Source organism: Ascaphus truei, chromosome 3 (assembly GCF_040206685.1).
Source record: "Ascaphus truei isolate aAscTru1 chromosome 3, aAscTru1.hap1, whole genome shotgun sequence".
Classification (NCBI taxonomy): Eukaryota; Metazoa; Chordata; class Amphibia; order Anura; family Ascaphidae; genus Ascaphus; species Ascaphus truei.
Genome location: NC_134485.1, coordinates 238,076,795 through 238,099,808, shown reverse-complemented (window position 1 = coordinate 238,099,808; position 23,014 = coordinate 238,076,795). Strand labels below are relative to the sequence as shown.

General features: G+C 44.1%; 1 protein-coding gene across 2 annotated transcripts in view; it reads right to left on the bottom strand.

The window, feature by feature from the left end:
- IL18RAP (interleukin 18 receptor accessory protein) overlaps positions 1 to 23,014 on the bottom strand; it is an 86,635-nt gene that overhangs the window by 33,151 nt on the left and 30,470 nt on the right. The window lies entirely within an intron of this gene.

Here is a 23,014-nt window from a genome sequence, read left to right as displayed (position 1 = left end):
CAGCCTTGGAGAGAGGGACTGGGGAAGTAACTTAGCCCTTACACAGGGATAGGCGTTTGTTATTTTGTGTTTTTGTATATTTTGCCTGCATTAAGGAACAGGCTCAATAAAGCCAAAATATAATTTCACCCCAATCGGTCTCCATTATATGTACGTCTGAACACGTCTCTTACAAGCTGTATTACCACAATTTTAAGTTGGTATACTGTACATCAACATCGTGGTAATAATTTATCAGGTGCAATATTTGAGAAAAATCACAATATTTCTATCATAGGCTTCTGTAATACTATTATTAAAGAAGCCTATGATAGCAATAACATGAATTCGTTTGATGCCTGTGGTTACCAAGGTATAGTGGTAAATGGGCTAATACAGTACATAAAGAAAACAAAATACTACCTAACCCTTTTTACCACCTTAGTAGTTAGTACAGCATTGCCATGCAATGCTTTACTAACCGCTAAGGTAGCAAGGGGTTAATGCATCCTGCTAACCTCTGCGAGGCCTATCCACCCTGCGGGGAAACTATACCCTTCACCCAGCCCCCCCAACAGACATCTCCCTCCTCTAGACTAATGCTCAATATCCCAATGAGTAAAATGTGGATAACAGTGGTTCTGGGCATTAACCCTTCCCCCCCAAAAAAATACATGTATATAAAATAAAATAAAACAGAAAGGATAACCCCTTCATTATCTTAATGGTTAGGCACTAAGGTAACGAAGTGGGGTTATTAATGTATTAGTTTGTTATTAATGCTCTAGCTTGTTTACTGGAAGCTTTAACGGGTAGGAATGTGGTGGTTCAGGAGTTGGAACCACAGGCAGTGTGTAGGGTATCAGGGAGCCCTTCTAGCAGTGAAGTGGTTATGACTAGGTGTAAATCCCAAGATTTCCCCCATGGCATTCCATACTTCTCCACTAGCTAAAAAGGCATCACAGGGGCTCAGTCGCCTGCTGATAGGAACCACATGGCTCATTAAGCTCTTCTGAGGTGATCCAGTGAACGATTTGTCATGCAGCAGCATGTAGAGCAAGAGTGGAGGATGCCTGGGGACAAGTGGTCTTCTTTAACATTTATAGAACAAGTACCATAATGTTTGGGAGAGGCTGCGTCAGTGATCCTATGCAGCACATCTCTCCAGGCGTGATGATCCGGTTTAGGGTAATATTGGAAAATCCATCATCCCCCCACTGAAAGAAGCGTCGTCATCCACTCTTCATCAACTTGTTGTTCACCAAGGTACAACAGCGCCAGGCAGGATACATGGTCTACCCCTGCTGTGAGAAGTGACTATGTTGCTTCTCCACCCATCTCAGCGCTTGTGGAACCTCCTCCTTTTCCCGCACATCCACGACCATCCCAAAGACAATAGAGCCAGGGAGTAACAGAGAGATTAACTAGGTTTTGGAGTGTGACAGGGTTCGATGCCACAGAACAATCATTACAGGATATTGTATGGCTTAATGCATTGGGGCAAAATGCATACTGTGGGCACATTGTTATTAGGGGTGTGGTACATGGGGAGTTATGGACACGGATCCTCTACGAGCACCTGACACAAATCAAAGAGCTCTACAGTTTGGAGCAGTTTCGGGGCAATTGTTAAAGCAAAGTGATGCTCCTCCTGTGCCTTTAGCTAGACATCCTCATGTACACCCCATTGCACACATGGCAATGGAAATCCTTTGTCATCTCCATCCTCATCCTGAATGCAATTGGCTCAGTCCAAATTTAGAATTCGAAAAATACATACCTAAGGTCTTCAGTAGTTTGTCTTTCTGGCACTCTTTGACCTTGTCCTTTTTCTGTCGGGTATGTCACTACAGAACCCCTATTGCGAGGCCTAACCCACACCACCACCACCCAACAGGAATGGCCAAAGGTTGCCTTTTTTCTAATGTAAACAAATCTAATTTAGCTAGACTCTCCTCATAAATCAGATTAATTATCCCATTGCACTACACTCTCTCTAGTTCCACTTCACATGGAGTTCTACATGGAGTGGTGCGCAAAATTGTACTCCATATTCAAGGTGTGGTCTTACTAATGCTTATAAAAGGAGCAAAACTATGCTTTCTTCCCTACCATCATTTGCCTGTTTAATGCAGGATAAGATCTTATTTGCCTTTGCAGCTACTGCATGACATTGGGCACTATTGCTAAACCTGCTGTATACAAGCACTCCTAAATCCTTCTCCCTCAAGGATTCTCCTAATTTATCCTCATTTAATTTGTAAATTGCCATTTTATGCTTATTTCCCAAATGCATAACCTTTCATTTACCTGCCCACGTTTCCAGGGACGTTATGAGTGCGGATATATACTGAGGGAAAGTTTGGAAAGAGTTTTTTCACTCTGTCGTAAAACTGTCAATCTCACAGCTGATTTATGACAGGGGTGGGTTTATGTTGTTTCAATTGGGGAAACATCATACTTAAGTCTCAGCAAAGATTACGAAAATCAGATTTCAACAGAGGTGTGTTTGAACCAAACACGTGAGTCTCATTTCGCATATGGTAATTTATAGGGATTTCTATTTTTGTTTAATCCTTTTATTTTAAGAAACTGTCCTGCATTTATTGTATTTGTATGTTCTTGTAATCCTTTTTCTGTAATCTAAGCACTGTATTTTTATATATAAAAACATTTAATAAGTAATGCTTTGGGCTCTGAATGAACTGTTGCATGCTCTGGAGAGGGGTATTTACATTTTCAGACATATTTTGCTACAACCGATTTTGTGTGTTAAAGTGCATAGTTTTTTCTATAATAAACAGGGACCTGAGACCCTGGCAAATTAATTTGACATCTTTTATTTGCATAATTTCTCGGGTATTGGCAGCATATAGATATGATTGCAATGGAGTAGGGGGTAAATGTTAACTAATTTAAAGTACCTTGCATGGTGGAAAGGTGAGTTGGCTAAGGCAGCCATGTGAATTAACCCTGATTGCATATCTAAATCTCGTGCTCAATTATGTGCTGTTCATGACAAGTGGTATATGGGGAAGGATTTCTGGGAGATATTGTCCATTTGAGGGACCTTTGCAGAGGTAAAAAGTGGGACAGCTTGTGAGCTGTGTATTAACCCTTGTCCCATTTGCAGGCCACGTGCTCACAGGTGTACCGTACATGAGGATGATGATATCATGGTGGTGGCGGCACTGGCAGGAGATGAACATTCAAAACACAAGCCAGACGTTGTGCCAATACCAACCTGCCAATGCCATACACTGGCTGGTGCCACCTTGGTGGTAGTATTTTGTGCTAATTTACATCTCTGCTGTACTGGTGGTGGTGGCCTGGGCACTGATAATTGTGAGTGACACTCACACAGACAAGCAGACAGTTAATGTATTGTTGCATGGTATTTTTAAAGTGCAACTACAGCGCTTGTAGAAGAGTTAGTATTGTAATAATCTACTAGCCAGCTGCTCAATCCATAGCCTCTTAAATGCTGGGTGCAGGGGCTGTATATTTGGTAGGAATCAGATGTTTATTCATCTTGATAATAGTGAGCCTTTTCACACAGCCATGGGACTGTCTGGCAGTTGGTTAGGATTGCACGAGCTGCATTAAACACACTTGCAGGAGGACAACTCAGCCAGTCCATTGCCACCTTTGCAAAAGCACTCTATGCTTTTGTTTTAGCAGCCCAGTATTCAAGAGGATCAGATTCAGGAGGCAGCAATGAACTATCACCCATACATATCTCACAATGTTCATAACACTAGTAATATTAGAGGTCTTCTGCTTGTGCACTACTGCGACCCATGCCATAGTAATGCAGTGTTTCCCATAGGGATGAGCCACATTGTTGGCTGCTGTTACTACCACTGCCACCACCATCCCTACCACCACACGATCAAAAGCCACTTGACTTCAGGCCTAACTCTGAGAGGAAGATTATGATGACACCATGTTGTTGGTTTCAGTGTGGAATGTATGCCCACTGAGAACTTTGATTGGCCTCTCGCTGCCTTTCCCACTTTTCCAACTCTGCCTGGACACAATCAAACACCGATTTTCCTTGCAATGAACCACAGTCTCTTCCCTATGGAGCAACAAGTATTGTATGCCGTCTTTAAATCTAGGGTCTAAAAGTGTAACCTGAAAGTATTCCTCTCTCTGTTTCATACTGACAACACAGGGTTCTTCACGAGGCATTGAAGCATTTTATAAACTACTGCCAACATATCTTTAACATAATTTTCATCATCATTGTCGCCATTATTATGCTGCATATCGATCAATGTTTTTTCAAGGAGGGATATTAGAGGGATGGTCTGACTTATGCCTGCTTCATCACTGCTCACCAAAATGGTGACTTCCTCAAACGGGCTCAGCAGCCTGCACAGTTCTCCCATTATTGCCACTGTCTAGACTGCATGAAGGCCATATCCAGCTGCCTGGCATGCTCCATGACAAAATTATTGAAAGCCTTCTGCTGCTCAAAGAGGCGCTCAAGCATATATAAGGTGGAACTCCAGCTTGTCTGCACCTTTAGCTGGTGTCAAGGCAGGTGTATGCTCCTGCAGCCTAGACAGGGCATTATGGGCTGTGTACGATTAGCTAAAGTGAGCACATATTTTTCTAACTACAACAATATGCTCTGTGCACTCTGACACTGAATTAGCAAATGAGTGGCTATTATATTTAGTAAGTGTGAAAAAAAAGAAATGTGTGTTATGTTGCTTTGTTTCAGTGCTCTAACCAAGTTGGAACCATGTCCCCCGCTGCAAACCCATCATAGTGCCCTTGGAGTTAGCCACCACTCTGACATGCTCTATTTTTGTGAATACATCAGAAGCTATGTGTGCCTTTTCTTCAAAACTCTGCACACATAAAGTGGCATGGCGACAGAACATCTTGCTGCAGCACACGTCAACTGTCTTTTTTTCTCGACCATCTTTCAAGGATTGAGAATGCTAAAACACAATGGGCAGTACAGGTCATCGCCCCCCATGACCCCATTCCACATTTTAGTAGCGAGGTGTACCCTACTTCCCTCCGACTGTGCAAAGGCCTCAATCATTGATGTAACAACTTTGCTTTACAGTTCGGGAAGCGCCTTGTTAGAGAAATAAGATCTGCTTGGGATGGTCCAACGTGGCTCACAACTTTCAATAATCTCTCTGAAGCCCTCAGATTCAACAAATTTGCTGTAAAAAGTCTATAGCAAGCATTGTAACTAAATTGCCATTCAGCACGAGAGCTCTTCCATAGGTAGGTGCAGTGAAATGATTTCCCCTTTCCAAACAATATCCAAGTTAATAATATACTACAAACATAAACATGTCCATGGGGAGGGCCAGAGCCCCCAACTGAATCTCCAGTCAATCACACAAAAACTTTTATTAAGTAAATAATATATCCATTTTTAAGCTATAATACTACAGCAGCACCAGCCTAACCAACCCACAGCTAAACCTTCCTCCTCCGCAGAAAACTCGTTGGTGCTGTGAAATTGTTTCCCCTTTTCAAACACTTCCAGATCTGTGGGCTGCTGCTGTTGTATTGGGGTGCTGCATATCAGTCGGCTTGTACTTTACTAGGTGGAGTAGCGCTAACAACATCATATCTGCTTTGCAAACTGCTGCTGCGCAGAAGAGCACATCTAGCACACACGCAATCATCATCATCACCATCATCACCGTCATCACAACAACCAAAACCATGATCACAGTATCATCACTTTCATCTGAAACATTATCATATTCCTCATTGCCCCAGACACCACCACCACCACCAGTGCCACTTAAATCTCAGTCTTTAACCGCATCAGCAACATCGTCACTATCGCTGGAATCCTTGTTCATAGTCATACAATCCTGAACTTGTATTTGAAAGGATGAATCATCAAGCACCTCCCTGCTCATCCAAGTCATCAACATCCTGTGATCGTGACTCTCACTCTTCAACATCTGACAGTAATATCAATATCTTCTGCTATACAGTATATCCAAGTTAATAATATACTACAAACATAAACTTGGCCATGGGCAGGGCCAGAGCACCCAACTGAATCTCCAGTCAATCACAGTCAATGCCTAGTTGTTAATGGTTCTATATACATATTTATCCAAGAAGGATAGAAATAATTCCTCTCTTTGCACTCTCTATAGTATTTATATGTAAAGTATTTACATATATGTATTGTAGGCTTTTACATCGGCGAGGACTGTTAAAACCAAAAATAATAAAAATGTATTACATTTAAAAAACTTATAGTGACTGTGTGAAATATATACAAAAAGGTTTAAAATTCCTGTTCACAAAGGGATTGGTAGTTAGAGACTCTATATTATGTTTCAGACTGTGAAAAACACATGAATTATGTGTCTCTGTATACTTTTATATGTTACCACTCCGTCAGCTCAGTATAGTATTCAGTCTAATGGTTATAACTGCTCAGCATATAATGGTGATAGGTAACCACTGTGTTAAATGCACATCCCTATAAGTCAATAGAGAAAACATATGTGAGCTTTGTCATTAGGTATTAATTCAGTATTCTAGTGGCATAATAGCTCCCAGTGATACATCTAAGGAGTAATCCACAAAGCACGTATATAAATACTCCCATATGTATATTTCTGTGGTCTATGTAGGAATAGAGACCAATTCCACTTAAGGTTTTAGTTATTATATACACCTATAGGGTATAGAACACTGGCGATCTCAGCCCTCTCAATGTGCACAATGCCTATAATAGGCTTCTATATGCAAAGGTCACGGCGGACCCAAAACACAATAGTTTACCAGCAACTTTCATATCATGGTCACGGCAGACCTCTATTAACATAAAGTAAGGGGTTGCCGTGCTAAAACACGGTATACAGATCCCCTAGAAAGTGTGGCGTCTCAGGCACCAGTATACTGGCCGTGTTTCCGGATTAGAGCTGTCGGCCATCTGTGATGTCAGGACGTATATATAAGTACTTTACATATAAATACTATAGAGAGTGCAAAGAGAGGAATTATTTCTATCCTTCTTGGATAAATATGTATATATGCCAATATATTTTTCCTTATGCACCCTACTACTGATCAAAAAATGATCTCCAAATAGGATGTTAATGGTTCTAAAAAAAACATTTATTAATTAAATAATTTATTAATATTTAAGCTAAAATACTACAGCAGCACCAGCCTAACCAACCCACAGCTAAACCCTCCTCCTCCGCGGATCATGAATTACAGTTTCAGGTTCAAATTATTGATCCATCGTGCAAATGGAGTGATATAAAAACAAATATGAATTTCACTTTTTGAGACTGATCGGCGGAACTCCCCGGGCCAAATGAATTTGTCAATCTGCATCGAATTCAAATCTGTATTTTTTCCCCATCTGTTAGTGAGACTGCACAACTTGACTTCAATGTGTATGTAGAATGAGGAATTAACTAGGAAAAGTTATACTAAAACTATAAAATGGTACTAAATCAATGCTTTAGTCGCTCTGAATACAGCAGAGAAAAGCAGATGAATTCATATATGGATGGGTTCCACAAATTTTGAGAAAGATGCAGAGCTAGGTTAAGTTAAGGATGTCCCGAAATTTAAGCTTAAAATAATTATTATGCACACCCATGCAAAATGAATTTCCAATTACAGATAAAGTGATAAAGGTAAGGACTGTAAAATCAATCCCAAATTCAAATCGATAAACTTTCAAGAGAAAGCTGGAATATCAGAGGGGACTCATCCAGGAGTAAAGAGACAGTGGAGGCAGCAGAAAGAGAGAGACATCCAATTGTGGTGTCAACGCAGAGTCTGCGTGCTGGGTGACAGCACATATGATTGAGTGGGAATTGTTTCTGTTTTTATTTTTAGCTGTTTAAATAAAATAATCTGCACCATCATGGGGGAGTTTGTGCTTTTCTAACCCACTGGATTGCACAAAGGAGTGGTATGTCAATGGGTACTCTAATAAAATAAATCTCTTCCTCTCTCAACTTAAAATGCTTAGCAAATCACTCAACTCATTTTGACAGAGCTATGATTTATTGGTAAATCAGCGAATGAATGGTGAAAGTGTGAGAAACTTTTAGACCTTAAAAGTTCTACGAACTGGTTCACCAGAAATTTTGATTAAAAACAAAAGTGTGAAATGGTTTCCAAATGCATTTTGTAAAGTATTGCAGATCTCTACTCCTTACTCTAGACAGCCTTGTGTGGCTTGTTTTAACCGAAAAAGCACCATAAAGATGCTACAGTATGTAAAACCACCAATTGAAACACATCCTTTCCCTGATGAACAGTGAAACATGACTCAGTTAAATGTTATTTGAAATACGGTAAATGCATTTCCTCATGGCCTGCAATACACAATTGTTTAGCTATTGCTGTACATGCTCTATTCAGAATTTCAAAAAAATAAACTTAAAAAAAGTTAATGTAACTGTAGCCCTGGTAAGAAATGGGGCTATAGTTCTATCCTCCTTCTGTGTGTAAACTCTGCTAAGGGCAGATTGCCAAGAGTTGATATGGGCTTTCCCTGCTTATGACACTGGGTTGTCTAAGTGAAGGTAGGTTAGGACCCTGTGTCCGATCAAGAGATGCAGGGACGGTGCCTACTGGAGGTTATATAAAGCAGTGTCACTTCCTATTTACTGTAGTCTGTCTCTGTGGTTGAGTTGAGTGTGTGAGTAGAGTGATAGTGAGTTGGAGGAGAAGAGTGATCAGCTCATGAGTAGAGCTGATCCAACCATAGTGTAGTGAGGTGGACCAGTACCTCTCACCCTGCTTAGGGGGGGAGGGAAGAGTTATCCCCACTCTGGATGCCCTTAATCCAGAGTGGTGGCAGGGAGGGACCATCACAAAGGAGAACAGTTGGTGGAGGGTGCATGAACTGTACTGTCGGCTGCTGCTGCCCTGCTGTGAATAAAGACTGCTGCTTTTAAAAAGGAAGACTCTGTGTGAGACTGGAATCTCTCATCCCTGTGTGGGAACACTCTCTGGTAAGGATTCCACCCCGCATTCCTGGGGCTTACTAAAGATGGAGGCGCTGCACCATTGAATCAGAACGAAGGCATCCACCCCAGTATCCTGTTCCTGTTATCCCCCATGTCATCGCGGGAGACTCGGGCCCTCCTGTTGCCAGCAGGTATGCACCACATAAAAACCCCTAGCCAGATCCCAGAACACCTTAGGGGGCCCGATCTGCGATTGGGATGGGATAGAGGGGCTACATAACATTCTCTTTTTAAACAAAGTGATTGCATTTTTCTTCAAATGAGCAGCCTCAACAATCATATTATTCTTATTATTACAAATGATTGTTTATAAATTACTGTTTAACCTAATTATAATGGAACAAGATTCTCAAATAAGTACACCATTTATAAAACATACAACATACACTACACAATGTAGTTAGAATTCATCATGATTAATTATAGCCTTCATCAAAATGTTCTTATAGGAATGTCATTGTGTGAAGCATCACTTATTTGTAGAAGGCATTGAAAAAAATTATTTGTCTTCAACAATCCAAGACTCTCGCAAGGCACTTTACAGTATGTAGTTGTCACAGTAGCTTACAGGGTTATAATATGCACAAAAATAACTGGGTTGAATTGAATACGACTGTGATATAACAAAGAGATTTTATTCCTTAAAAGACAGGTGGACACACAATATTGGACAAATAACAAGCGGAATATATACACTTATTTAGGAAGGGGACAATGAAATAACCAGGATTCAGGTTAGCAGTTCATCAGGCATCAGGTATCATTCAGGTGGAATAACGAAGACCATGGGCATAGAGCTTGCAATTGTTTTTATGCGATTTGGGCTCTATCCCTAACATTGAGACTTAGGGCCTCATGCAGTAAGCCCCGATAAAATCTTTTTGGCAAGAGTTGCCGACAGGCCTTTTTTTGGCGATTTGCCCTCGCAGTATTCAGTAAGGCAGAATCCATGCCGATCCCTGCCGAAGCACTGCGAAAGCAAAACTTCCGATGAGCCTGTGCCGATACAGCCTGGCTCCCGATAAGCCTTCCGATAGGCCTTTTGTGCCGATAGATGTTTGCAGCAGAGAGACACAAGCCGCTCTCTCAGCGCAAACATCGGCAAAATATAAAGTATTTATAAACGACTTTTACTGATAGTGTACATGTGCAGGGGGTCTCCGGAGCTGAACCGCATTGGTTTCAGGTCCGGGGACCCCCTGCTTCCCGAGATACAGGCCCCTTTATGAGGTGCCGGTATCCCTCTGCATTTAAAGGTCCCGATCACGTGACCGCGGAATGTAAACAAAGCAGAGGATACCGGCACCCCATAAAGGGGCCTGTATCTCGGGAAGCAAGGGGTCCCCGGACCTAAAACCAAAGCGGTTCAGCTCCAGGGACCCTCTGCACATCTACACTATCAGTAAAACACACATATCAATAAAGACTCGTTCCTTACCTTTGCGGCTATGTGCTACAGTAACGAAGCAGCATGAATGTATTTTTAATATAAAGGGTCCCCTGAGCTGAACCGCGTTGCATTGTGGACCAGGGACCCCCTGCTTCCCGAGTTACAGGCCCCAGAATGTGTCATCGGGTGGCAGTGTCGCCGCCATCTTTATAGCGCCCCATTCACGCCGTGTCCGCTATAAAAATGGCGGCGACACTGGCACCGGTGCCCCAAACCGGGGCCTGTAACTCGGGAAGCAGGGGGTCTCTGAGCCACAAATCAATGCGGTTCAGCTCAGGGGACCCCCTGCTTCCGCACAATATTATTAAAAATACATAAATGCTGCTTCATTACCATAGCGGATAGCCGCTAAGGCAATGAAGGGGTTAAGGCAGAATAGTATGTTTATTGGGGACATTTGCCCCCAATAAACATAGCAATAAACAACATACACCCCCTGTGCATTTGAAATACATAAACAACAATACATACATTAAATACATATAGTACTCACCACCCATTTCTGGCTGCCACGATGAAGGCCATCCTCCTCTTCATCCTGCCCATGGCCCCCTCCGCTGCTGCAAAACAGACACAAGAATGAAAACATCCAATGTAATGTCCCCTAACCCCTTAATCACCATAGCGGTTATTAACCGCTACAGTCATTAAGGGGTTAACCCACCCTCACCCACCACTCGGGACGCCTATATACCCTCCCACACTAACCCCCCACCCCGTGAGGCCTAACCACCCTCACCCACTACCCACAAGGGAGCCTACCCACATACCGTTGGGGAACCCCCCCCCACCCCCAGTACCCACAATAAAAACAATACAGTGACACACAATAAGCATAATTATATTTATTAAATACATTACCCACCCCCTGTGCCCCCCCATAAATACAAGATTTATCCTTTTACAAACAGGGTTCATAACACAGCCCCACGCGAGTCCCCGGTGGGCTGGCGGGGCACCTGACAAACCTACAGGGTACCAGCAGCCCTTTTCAAACAGGTTCTGGAGGCCTGCTGGTGGGTCCCGCCAAGCGCCATGGCCCCCAGGTAGTCTCCTTTGGTCACCGTGGGCCACAATTCGGTCCCCACGGTAGGCCCAAGGATGTCTGGGAGCCCCGGGTCAGACCCACAGGTGTCTGCGGGGCCTTGGTTGGTTCCCACGGGGGTCTGGGGAACTCACGAGTGCTCACTATGGGTCCGCGGTGCCCCCACGGATGTGGGACCACCGCTTCATCCCCGCACCTATGGGTCGGCGGTGCCCCCACGGATGTGGGACCACCGCTTCATCCCCGCAGACTATGGGTCCGCGGTGCCCCCACAGATGTGAGGCCACCACTTCATCCCCGCATGTGTCACCCGTGGAGCCACCAGCCTGATACCCGTGAGATACCCGAGGAGACCCGCAGGAGGTCTCCAGAGGTCTCACGCGGAACCACGGAACAAACCCTGAATGTAAAAAAAATAAACATGGCCTATACATTCAATACATCCCCCCCCCTCCCCCAACACCTACAGTACAATAATGTGCAAAATAACTATTATCCAGATAGGGATAATAGATTATTTGCCCATTATTAAAAACATTAACTAGCATATTCAAATAAATAAAGTACTACTGACCTCATCAATATGAAGTCTCCATCGCCAGCAACATCCTTGTCTTGCCCACAAAATACATAGCCAAAACAAAGCCAATACATTGCAATTACATTCAGATATAATTTAACCCCTTAAACACCTTATCGCATAATAACCACAAAGGTAATTAAGGGGTTAAGCCACACTGGCCCGATACCCACCCTTCACCCATATATTTGTACAGTGGCTTCATCATGAAAATAAAATATATATATATATATATATATACAGAGAGAGAGAGAGAGAGAGAGAGAGAGAGAGAGATACACACACACATGATGAAACAATATACAAATACATGTAGAAGGGTTATCAAAAACATGCTGTACTCCAAATAACACTTCTCCATACAGACACACTACAATAAAATTAATTTCCTTTTATAATCCTAACTGAACTTACAATCACAATCATCAACTGTCAAACAAATACCTCAAATGCCAATCAACACATAGCATTTACATTGTATATATGATGCATACAATCTATGCACCATATACATTCTGCAAATGAATGTTAACAATAACATTGCAAGCAAAATACAGATACCTCCCAACAAGTATACAATTTAAACCAATCCAGTAAACATAAATCAATTACTATTTATTAATGACATCCCTAAACAATTTACATTCCATCCCTAACTATTATACAATTAACAAATTCAAGCCTTTAAAATAACAATTTAGTCTGTGAAAAAATATAAGTACCAACAAGAATACAAAATTGAAAACCAAGGCTAACCCTGACCTCAAGTACACCGTACAATATCAACAATTACATCTATCTAATTTTAAAATACTTTAAACACACATTGAAGCATAGCAGCATAGACAAATTAATTTAAAACACATCAAATCAAGCTTTTAAAACAACTTCATTTCTTACCCTGTATGTATATATCTCTATAGACATACATACATACATACAGTGGCAAGAAATGATATACCAAAAAAAAAAAAAATACACATGTTAAAAAAGCATTAAAAAAAATTAACAACTTAAATAAAATACATTTCTTTAGTTCACTTACCATTACTTGACCCCACCGACTCCCATTGAACACCTTACTCACGAACAAAACCACCAGGCACAGGAACCCATAAAATAAAAAAACATAAAAAATAAACATTACACTAAAAATCAAAATCAATCCACGGGTCTTCTAATTGTAATCCATCTTCATCTGTATTCTTCTTTCTTCTATCTTCTTCCGGGGTCTTCTTCCCGTCTTCGGCCACGCCCTGTCCTTCTTCTGTAGGAGGTCCTTCCTCCTCGGCGACTGGCTTCAAAATGAGACGACATAGGCTTTTAAAGGCCTATGACGTCACATTTTCGTCATATGGTTCCCACGGCCCTGATTGGGCTGTGAAAACCATGTGTTTTGGCCGATGAAAAAAAAAATGATGACGTCACTTAAAGGCAATGAAAGCACAGCCAATCAGAATGGCTTTGCTTCAATTGCCTTTAAGATGACGTCATTAAAAGAAACATGGCCGGCCTCACATGGTACGGTAGCCAATCAGAGCGTGGGAACTCCATCCCAACTCTGATTGGCTCTAGTATACCATGTGACAGAGGCTTGGGGGAGAACGGATGTGACGTCATTGAAAGCCTGTCACATGGTACTAGAGCCAATCAGAGTAGGGATAGACTTCCCACGCTCTGATTGGCTCTAGTACCATGTGACAGGCTTTCAATGACGTCACATCCGTTCTCCCGCAAGCCTCTGTCACATGGTATACTAGAGCCAATCAGAGTTGGGATGGAGTTCCCACGCTCTGATTGGCTACCGTACCATGTGAGGACGGCCATGTTTCTTTTCATGACGTCATCTTAAAGGCAATTGAAGCAAAGCCATTCTGATTGGCTGTGCTTTCATTGCCTTTAAGTGACGTCATCATTTTTTTTTCCGGCCAAAACACATGGTTTTCACGGCCCAATCAGGGCCGTGGGAACCATATGACGAAAATGTAACGTCATAGGCCTTTAAAAGCCTATGTCGTCTCATTTTGAAGCCAGCCGACGAGGAGGAAGGACCTCCTACAGAAGAAGGACAGGGCGTGGCCGAAGACAGGAAGAAGACCCCGGAAGAAGGTAGAAGAAAGAAGAATACAGATGAAGATGGATTACAATTAGAAGACCCGTGGATTGATTTAGATTTTTAGTGTAATGTTTATTTTTTTATGTTTTTTTATTTTATGGGTTCCTGTGCCTGGTGGTTTTGTTCGTGAGTAAGGTGTTCAATGGGAGTCGGTGGGGTCAAGTAATGGTAAGTGAACTAAAGAAATGTATTTTATTTAAGTTGTTAATTTTTTTTAATGTTTTTTTAACATGTGCATTTTTTTTTTTGGTATATCATTTCTTGCCACTGTATGTATGTATGTCTAGAGAGATATATACATACAGGGTAAGAAATGATGTTGTTTTAAAAGCTTGATCTGATGTGTTTTAAATTAATTTGTCTATGCTGCTATGCTATGCATGTGTTTAAAGTATTTTAAAATTAGATAGATGTAATTGTTGATATTGTACGGTGTACTTGAGGTCAGGGTTAGCCTTGGTTTTCAATTTTGTATTCTTGTTGGTACTTATATTTTTTCACAGGCTAAATTGTTATGTTAAAGGCTTGAATTTGTTAATTGTTTATTTGTTAGGGATGGAATGTAAATTGTTTAGGGATGTCATTAATGAATGGTAATTGATTTATGTTTACTGGATTGGTTTAAATTGTATACTTGTTGGGAGGTATCTGTATTTTGCTTGCAATGTTATTGTTAACATTCATTTGCAGAATGTATATGGTGCATAGATTGTATGCATCATATATACAATGTAAATGCTATGTGTTGATTGGCATTTGAGGTATTTGTTTGGCTGTTGATGATTGTGATTGTAAGTTCAGTTAGGATTATAAAAGGAAATTAATTTTATTGTAGTGTGTCTGTATGGAGAAGTGTTATTTGGAGTATAGCATGTTTTTGATAACCCTTCTACATTTATTTGTATATTGTTTCATCATGTGTGTGTGTATATATATCTGTATATATATATATATATATATTTTTTTTTTGCATGATGAAGCCACTGTACAAATTCATGGGTGAAGGGTGGGTATCGGGCCAGTGTGGCTTAACCCCTTAATTACCTTTGCGGTTATTATCCGATAAGGTGTTTAAGGGGTTAATTGATATCTGAATGTAATTGCAATGTATTGGCTTTGTTTTGGCAATGTATTTTGTGTACAAGACAAGAATGTTGCTGGCGACGGAGACTTCTTCTTCATGAGGTCAGTAGCACTTTATTTATTTGAATATGCTAGTTAATGTTTTTAATAATGGGCAAATAATCTATTATCCCTATCTGGATAATAGTTGTTTTGCACAATATTGTACTGTAGGTGTTGGGGGGGGGGTGTATGTATTGAATGTATAGGCCAGGTTTATTTTTTTTACATCCAGGGTTTGTTCCGTTGTTCCGCGTGAGACCTCTGGAGACCACCTGCGGGTCTCCTCGGGTATCTCATGGCTTTCAGGCTGGTGGTTCCACGGGTGACACATGCAGGAATGAAGCGGTGGCCTCACATCTGTGGGGGCACCGCGGACCCGTAGTCTGCAGGGATGAAGCGGTGGTCCCACATTCGTGGGGGCACCGCCGACCCATAGGTGCGAGGATGAAGCGGTGGTCCCACATCCGTGGGCGCACCGCGGACCCGTAGTGAGCACTCATGAGTTCCCCAGACCCCTGTGGGAACTACCCGAGGCCCCGCAGACACCTGTGGGTCTGACCCGGGGCTCCCAGACATCCTTGGGCCTACCGTGGGGACTGAATTGTGGCCCACGGTGACCAAAGGAGACCACCTGGGGGCCATGGCGCTTGGCGGGACCCACCAACAGGCCTCCAGAACCTGTTTGAAAAGGGCAGCTGGTACCCTGTAGTTCTGTCAGGTGCCCCGCCAGCCCACCGGGGACTCGCGTGGGGCTGTGTTATGAACCCTGTTTGTAAAAGGATAAATCTTGTATTTATGGGGGGGCACAGGGGGTGGGTAATGTATTTAATAAATATAATTATGCTTATTGTGTGTCACTGTATTGTTTTTATTGTGGGTACTGAGGGTGGGGGGGGGCGTTCCCCAACGGTATGTGGGAGGCCTCCCTTGTGGGTAGTGGGTGAGGGTGGTTAGGCCTCACGGGGTGGGGGGTTTGTGTGGGAGGGTATGTAGGCATCCCGAGTGGTGGGTGAGGGGGATTGGTTAACCCCTTAATGACTGTAGCGGTTAATAACCGCTATGGTGATTAAGGGGTTAGGGGACATTACATTGGATGTTTTCATTCTTGTGTCTGTATTGCAGCAGCGGAGGGGGCATGGGCAGGATGAAGAGGAGGATGGCCTTCATCGTGGCAGCCGGAGATGGGTGAGTGCTATATGTATTTAATGTATTTATTGCTGTTTATGTATTTAAAATGGGCACATTCACTATTATCCATTTGTGGATAATAGTAATTGTGGCCTTTACTATACTGTATGTGTTAGGGGGGGGGGGAGTTATTTCTTTATAAGTATGTATGTGTTTAGACATTAATTTGGGGGGGGCACATAATTGATACTGCAGGCCTGCGGGTAACACCCGAGGGCCCCCGCCGGCCTGTAGTATCATATGTGTATGTTAGGGGTTATTGTTGTTATATATATATATATATATATATATATATATATATATATATATATATATATATTTATTTATATAGAGATATTTATTTATTTAGATTTATGTATTTATTTAGTGTATGGCTGCTGTGTGTGATTATTTTTTATTGTGGGTAGCGGGTGTGGGTGAAGGGGGTATTAGCCCCAACAGTGGTTGTTTAGGGCTTGCGGGTGGGTAGCGGGAGGCCTTAACTGCTACGGTCGTGAAGGGGTTAAGTGCACCCGCAACACCCCCGCAGCCCTAAACAAACAACAAGGGCCAAATACCACCTTCACTCACCCCCGCTACCCACAATAAAGCTGGCACGGTGGATTAACCCCTTCATTGCCTTAACGGTTAGCCACTAAGTTAATGAAGTTGGCTGTACATGCATTTTTCCTGCCTCGGATGCATGCCGGGGGGCTCCGGTGCTGGTATCAGCTCCGGAGACCCCCGGCATCAATCACAGACAGGAAAAAGGGCTGATTTTTTCTAAGTGTCGCCCTTGCCGATACTTCTCCTCCACCAAGTTGCCAACTTTATTTGGCGGGCTGGATTCCCGATAAACTCTCCAATCTGGGGTGCCGATCAGCACCGAAAAGCTGATCGGGGCTACCTGAATTCAGCCGGGTTCAAAAAGTGCCGATACGTGGCTTATCGGCAGCCGGCTCCCGATAATTTTTTATCGGGAAGAAAAGTTGCCGATAATTCCCACTTATCGGCGCTTACTGAATCGGGAGGGCAAAAAAATGCCGAAAAAAGCCTTATCGGCGCTTACTGCATAGAGCCCTTAGGCATTGGAGCACATTTACCTGGGTCCAATTACCTTTAGCCAGCTAACGTGGGAAGAAATCTGGTACCTGCCCCCAGGTAGCTGGCACATGTGCACAATCCTCTGATCAGAGTCCCATTTCCTGAACCCCACACTAAAAGTGATATAAAAGGAGTAATAAGTGCACAACCATATACAGTGCTGTGGAGGGTGGGAAAGTGCACTAAAATAATATTAGTGATAACAAATAAACAACATTTATACGTGAACTGGTGAAAGAGCGTCTGCAGCTGAATGAGGGTGGCTCAACACCACCAGGAGCTAAAACAAAGAAACAAAAAGAAAACAGCGCACAATGCTCATAGTGAAGTAAATCAAGGATAAAAATGTATTAAATATCCAAGGATATGTAATGTGCGTACATCAGGGAAATAGTAAAACAGCATTTCATGGGACAAGTTACCCATACACCACACCAACATGAAAATCTGTACAATCACGGATCATCAGTCATCAGGCTCCACAGGTAAGGACAATCACAGGTCACCACAGTGATGAAGCTGGTCCACAGGTGGGGTGCGGTGAGGGCAGCAATCAAGTCCCAAATATCAAAGTCCCCCAGAGGCAAGTTTCAGTCCATCTCCACCACGGAAAACTGACTCCACGTATAGCTCTGGGGCTTCCGTCAGCGTTCGAGTGACGTCACTGAGGGGCGTTGCGCTGAAGTTGACGGATCCGAAAGGGGGAGCAGGGTGGAGTGATAGGAGCTTGGGGGAATAGATGTAAACTCAGTATCTTGAATAAAAAGCTAATTCCAATGCGTTTCAAGGCTCTAAATGCCTCTTCATTATGGCACTAAAAGGTTGGCGTCTGTAAATCTGCCATTTGGGATTGTGGCCCGGGAAATTCCGACCAGAAGTGTGAAGCACGACACTTAACACAAGTACCCACATCCTGCTCTTCCCCACTCTAGAATACTTAATCAGGGTGGGGGAGCCTTTGATCAGTGGGCTTGCTGTAGACACAGTGTCACCCCCTGGCCATTAACATACCATATCGGCCAGTGGCTTTCGCGGGCTTTACTGTAGGCATAAAATATAGTGAATTTACAATATTTTATATACATCAAAATATTCAGTTTGGTTGGGCTGAGCGGGCTAAAACTTGCCAGGCCCTAATGCCGGAGGGGACTCTCCATGGTGGCCAAGTTTCAGCTCGCTGTGACCCACCGAACCGGAGATACAATTTTGGATTTTAAAATGACATGTTTCACAAATTGCATTTCTCCGTCATTGGAGTCAATGGCAAATACACAATTTAAACAGTTATCTATACTCCGTTCAGTTGTTCAGAGAAGGCTGGAAATTGCCAGGCAATCATGTCGGAGCTGTGACTGCATGGTGGCCAAATCCCAGCCCTCTAGTGCTTACCGAACCGAAGATAATGGTTTCAGGTTTTTACACTTTCGCACATCTTATTTTAAAACCTAGCGACTTTTCTCTGCCATTATGGTCAATGGAGGCTACCCTCATGGCGGCAGTGACCCTTTCCCATGGCCATTGCCCGTCGGACCCGGTTGGGGTCGAGTAAGGGGGTTTCCATGAGATAAGGGCAAAAGGAATTGGACCGCTAGCTATCCCAGCACCACAGTTATAATTTTAATATGTTTGAACTTTGCCGTGACCAAGTTCCCACGGCAATTTACGATCAAAACTCTTTCTTTGAGGATGTAACTATTTTCGGATACTGCGGTTTGGCAGGCATCCAACTCTGTTCTTACAGAGCGGACTCGAGGTATTCCCATTGAAATGCAATACGCCATTCATTTCAATGGAGAAGCTCCGCTCATCCTCTCGGGCGCCATCTGCCGGTCTTCCTCGATATCGGGCCAAAAACCTTGAAATCTCAATAGACTTCTATGGAGCTCCAATGGCGACCTATGGGACCAGCTGCAAATGGGGGTTAAAAAGGCGGAAGGGGATCAAAGGGCCATAAACATACAAACACAGTTAACCCTTTCCCTCCCGACCTGATCCCACCGTATGTGCTTGGTGCATACACTGTAAGGGTAACAACACATGTAATCAGTGACATACATGTTGTACTGAGGCAGGGGCATAAAAACACACTTAACCATTATTATAGTTAACCCCTCGCCTCACACACGAGGGTAGGGGTGGCCAGCTGGGGTGTAACCCCTTTCTTACAGGGCCATCCCCCCTTCCCTCGTCACAGTAGTGAAAATCAGAGTGCAATCTTAATGATGGATATTCTTTTTGTTTCTTATGTGGTCTCACTTATAGTATGTACAGTAAGCTTGGCCTTTGCTCCTGTAATAGCTTCGGACACTGTGCTACTGTATGTAAGTGACAGCATATTCATTCACAGTAACAAGGCTGGTGCTTCTTCTTTGTCGATCCTCCTGCTTGCTGCCTGAAATCCACACTGCATAATAATAGCAAGATACAAGTGCCACATCAGCCCCACCAAGGTTTCTGAGTGCTCATTTCTCACATTAACTGGAGACATCCTTCTACATTTTACCACACAGACAGAAAATGAGAAAAATAGTACTGACAAAGTAAGGGAGTACAGAATATGAACTAAGAAGACCCCTATTTAAGAATAAGAAACATGGTAACATACATTTATTGATGTGTACATTTCCATTCACATTGGAGATGCAGTTAAATGAAATGGGATACTTTGTTAAGTATACGCTACCTCGCTTGTCACTACATTGAATAGGGAGGTAAGTGCATCATTTGAAAGAGCTGGGACAATGCAGTTTTCCCATGTGACTGAGGTAGAAAAAAGACACACTGAGTACTGTACTTTGCATCCAGATTCGAAGCTGGAAAAGTGTCTGTGTTGCAGAAGTGGTGTAATAGAAATGTGGGTCACAACAGTGTTTAAAAAAAAGTCTATATTGTCCTCAATATTCAAATACTATTTTGCCTCAGATGAGAGATTAAACTAAAGCACCATAAGAAAATGAGTGCCAGTCACCAAGTGTGTTACTGTATATAGTGCAAGGACATGGTAAGCTTTACTGGACATATACTGTATATACTTTGGGGAGGTTACAATTTTAGTGACTGTAAATAATCTTCTCAAACCTTGTTTGTAGCATTGCCGCCGCCTCCCTGACCTCTAAAGTATGTTACATTGAAATGTAGGTAGTTTCGGAGTATCAATTAGTACAACTTTGCACGACTGTACAACATATCCTGTCGTAGGTTAGCAAAAAAGTTTCGTTTCTCTGTTCATGTGCTGCAGTGCTTTTCTCTAACAAGGAGGCCGACCCACATGTCTGCGGCAGGATATGGTAACTGACCACAAGCCGACTCAGTCCTGATCGAGGAGAATATCTGAGTCACAAGTCAAGGTTGGGGTCACAGTTCCAAGATCAGGGCAGGAGAGAGGCAAATAGGGTGCAAGTATGGGCCGAGGTTCAGCAAAGGCAGAGCGTATCAGGATAGCAGACGGGGTCCAGGAGCACAATGGATAAGATACCTTGACCACACATTGGCTGAATGTAAATGGCTCTCTTTTAAAGCCCAGGAACAGGTGCAACCGATTCCAACCTCCATCCAGGTTGAGGGTGGAATGATGCCAATTCATCCATCTTGTGAGGGCGAAATGATCTCAAATGTCGGTCATGTTGGTGGATGCAAGGAGTTCAGGGATGTGTTAGTGCTGAAGGGGAATCGCTGTGATGGCGGACCCTGACAGTATCCCTTCTCCCCCCTCCAGGAGTGAACTCCAGATGATCTTACCCAGGTCTGAGCAAGAACATGCAGTGGAACGTCCTGACCAAGGCTGGGGCATAAATGTGCTCTAAGTTCACCCAGGAGTGCTCCTAAGGACTGTGGCCCATCCAGATGGCCATTCATTACAGATGGCAATTATTCCGACCATTCGCTGTGATGATAGGATCATTGGAAATGTCCAACATCAGCTTGATATTATCCGCGTACTGATGGAACTGAATTAGTTTTCGAGAGGTGCGGGCCTCCTCCTCACGTGCACCGGCTCCCAGATGGAGGGTAAGCGCGGCACGGGGCTCCTGCCACTCTTGCCCCCCCCCCCACCAGCTTCCCGAACTCACCACCTGCCCCAGCCAGATGCCACGGGGTCAAGGTAAGTCACCCACCATCTCCCACCCACGCACTGTCACCCAGTCACCCACAGTCACAGTCACCCAGTCACCCACACACCCACCCACTCACCCAGTCACTTTCACCCAGTCACCCACTTTCACCCAGTCACCCACTCACTCACCCACCCACTCAGTCACCCACCCACCCACTCAGTGACCCACCCAGTCACCCACCCACTCACTCAGTCATCCACCCACCCACCCACTCACTCAGTCACCCACCCACCCACTCACTCAGTCACCCACCCACTCACTCAGTCACCCACCCACCTACTCACTCAGTCACCCACCCACCCACTCACTTAGTCACCCACCCACTCACTCAGTCACCCACCCACTCACTCAGTCACCCACACACTCACCCACCCAGTCACCCACACACCCACCCACACACCCACCCAGTCACCCACTTTCACCCAGTCACCCACTCACTCAGTCACCCACTCACTCAGTCACCCACTCACTCAGTCACCCACCCACTCACTCAGTCACCCACCCACTCAGTCACCCACTAAGTCACCCACCCACTCACTCAGTCACCCACTCACTCAGTCACCCACCCACTCACTCAGTCACCCACCCACCCACTCACTCAGTCACCCACCCACCCACTCACTTAGTCACCCACCCACTCACTTAGTCACCCACCCACTCACTCAGTCACCCACACACCCACACACCCAGTCACCCACACACCCACCCACCCAGTCACCCACACACGCACCCACACACCCACCCAGTCACCCAGTCACTTTCACCCAGTCACCCACTTTCACCCAGTCACCCACTCACTCAGTCACCCACTCACTCAGTCACCCACCCACTCACTCAGTCACCCACCCACTCACTCAGTCACCCACCCAGTCACCCACCCATTCAGTCACCCACCCATTCAGTCAGTCACCCAGTCACCCACCCATTCAGTCAGTCACCCAGTCACCCACCCATTCAGTCACCCACCCATTCAGTCAGTCACCCAGTCACCCACCCATTCAGTCAGTCACCCAGTCACCCGGGGGAAGCCCAACCCTGTCGTCCGCCCCCCAAAATTACATCCCGGGCAACGCCGGGTCTCTCACCCAGTCACCCACCCACTCTGTCATCCACCCACCCACCCACTCACTCAGTCACCCACCCACCCACTCACTCAGTCACCCACCCACCTACTCACTCAGTCACCCACCCACCCACTCACTTAGTCACCCACCCACTCACTTAGTCACACACCCACTCACTTAGTAACCCACCCACTCACTCAGTCACCCACCCACTCACTCAGTCACCCACACACCCACCCACCCAGTCACCCACACACCCTCCCA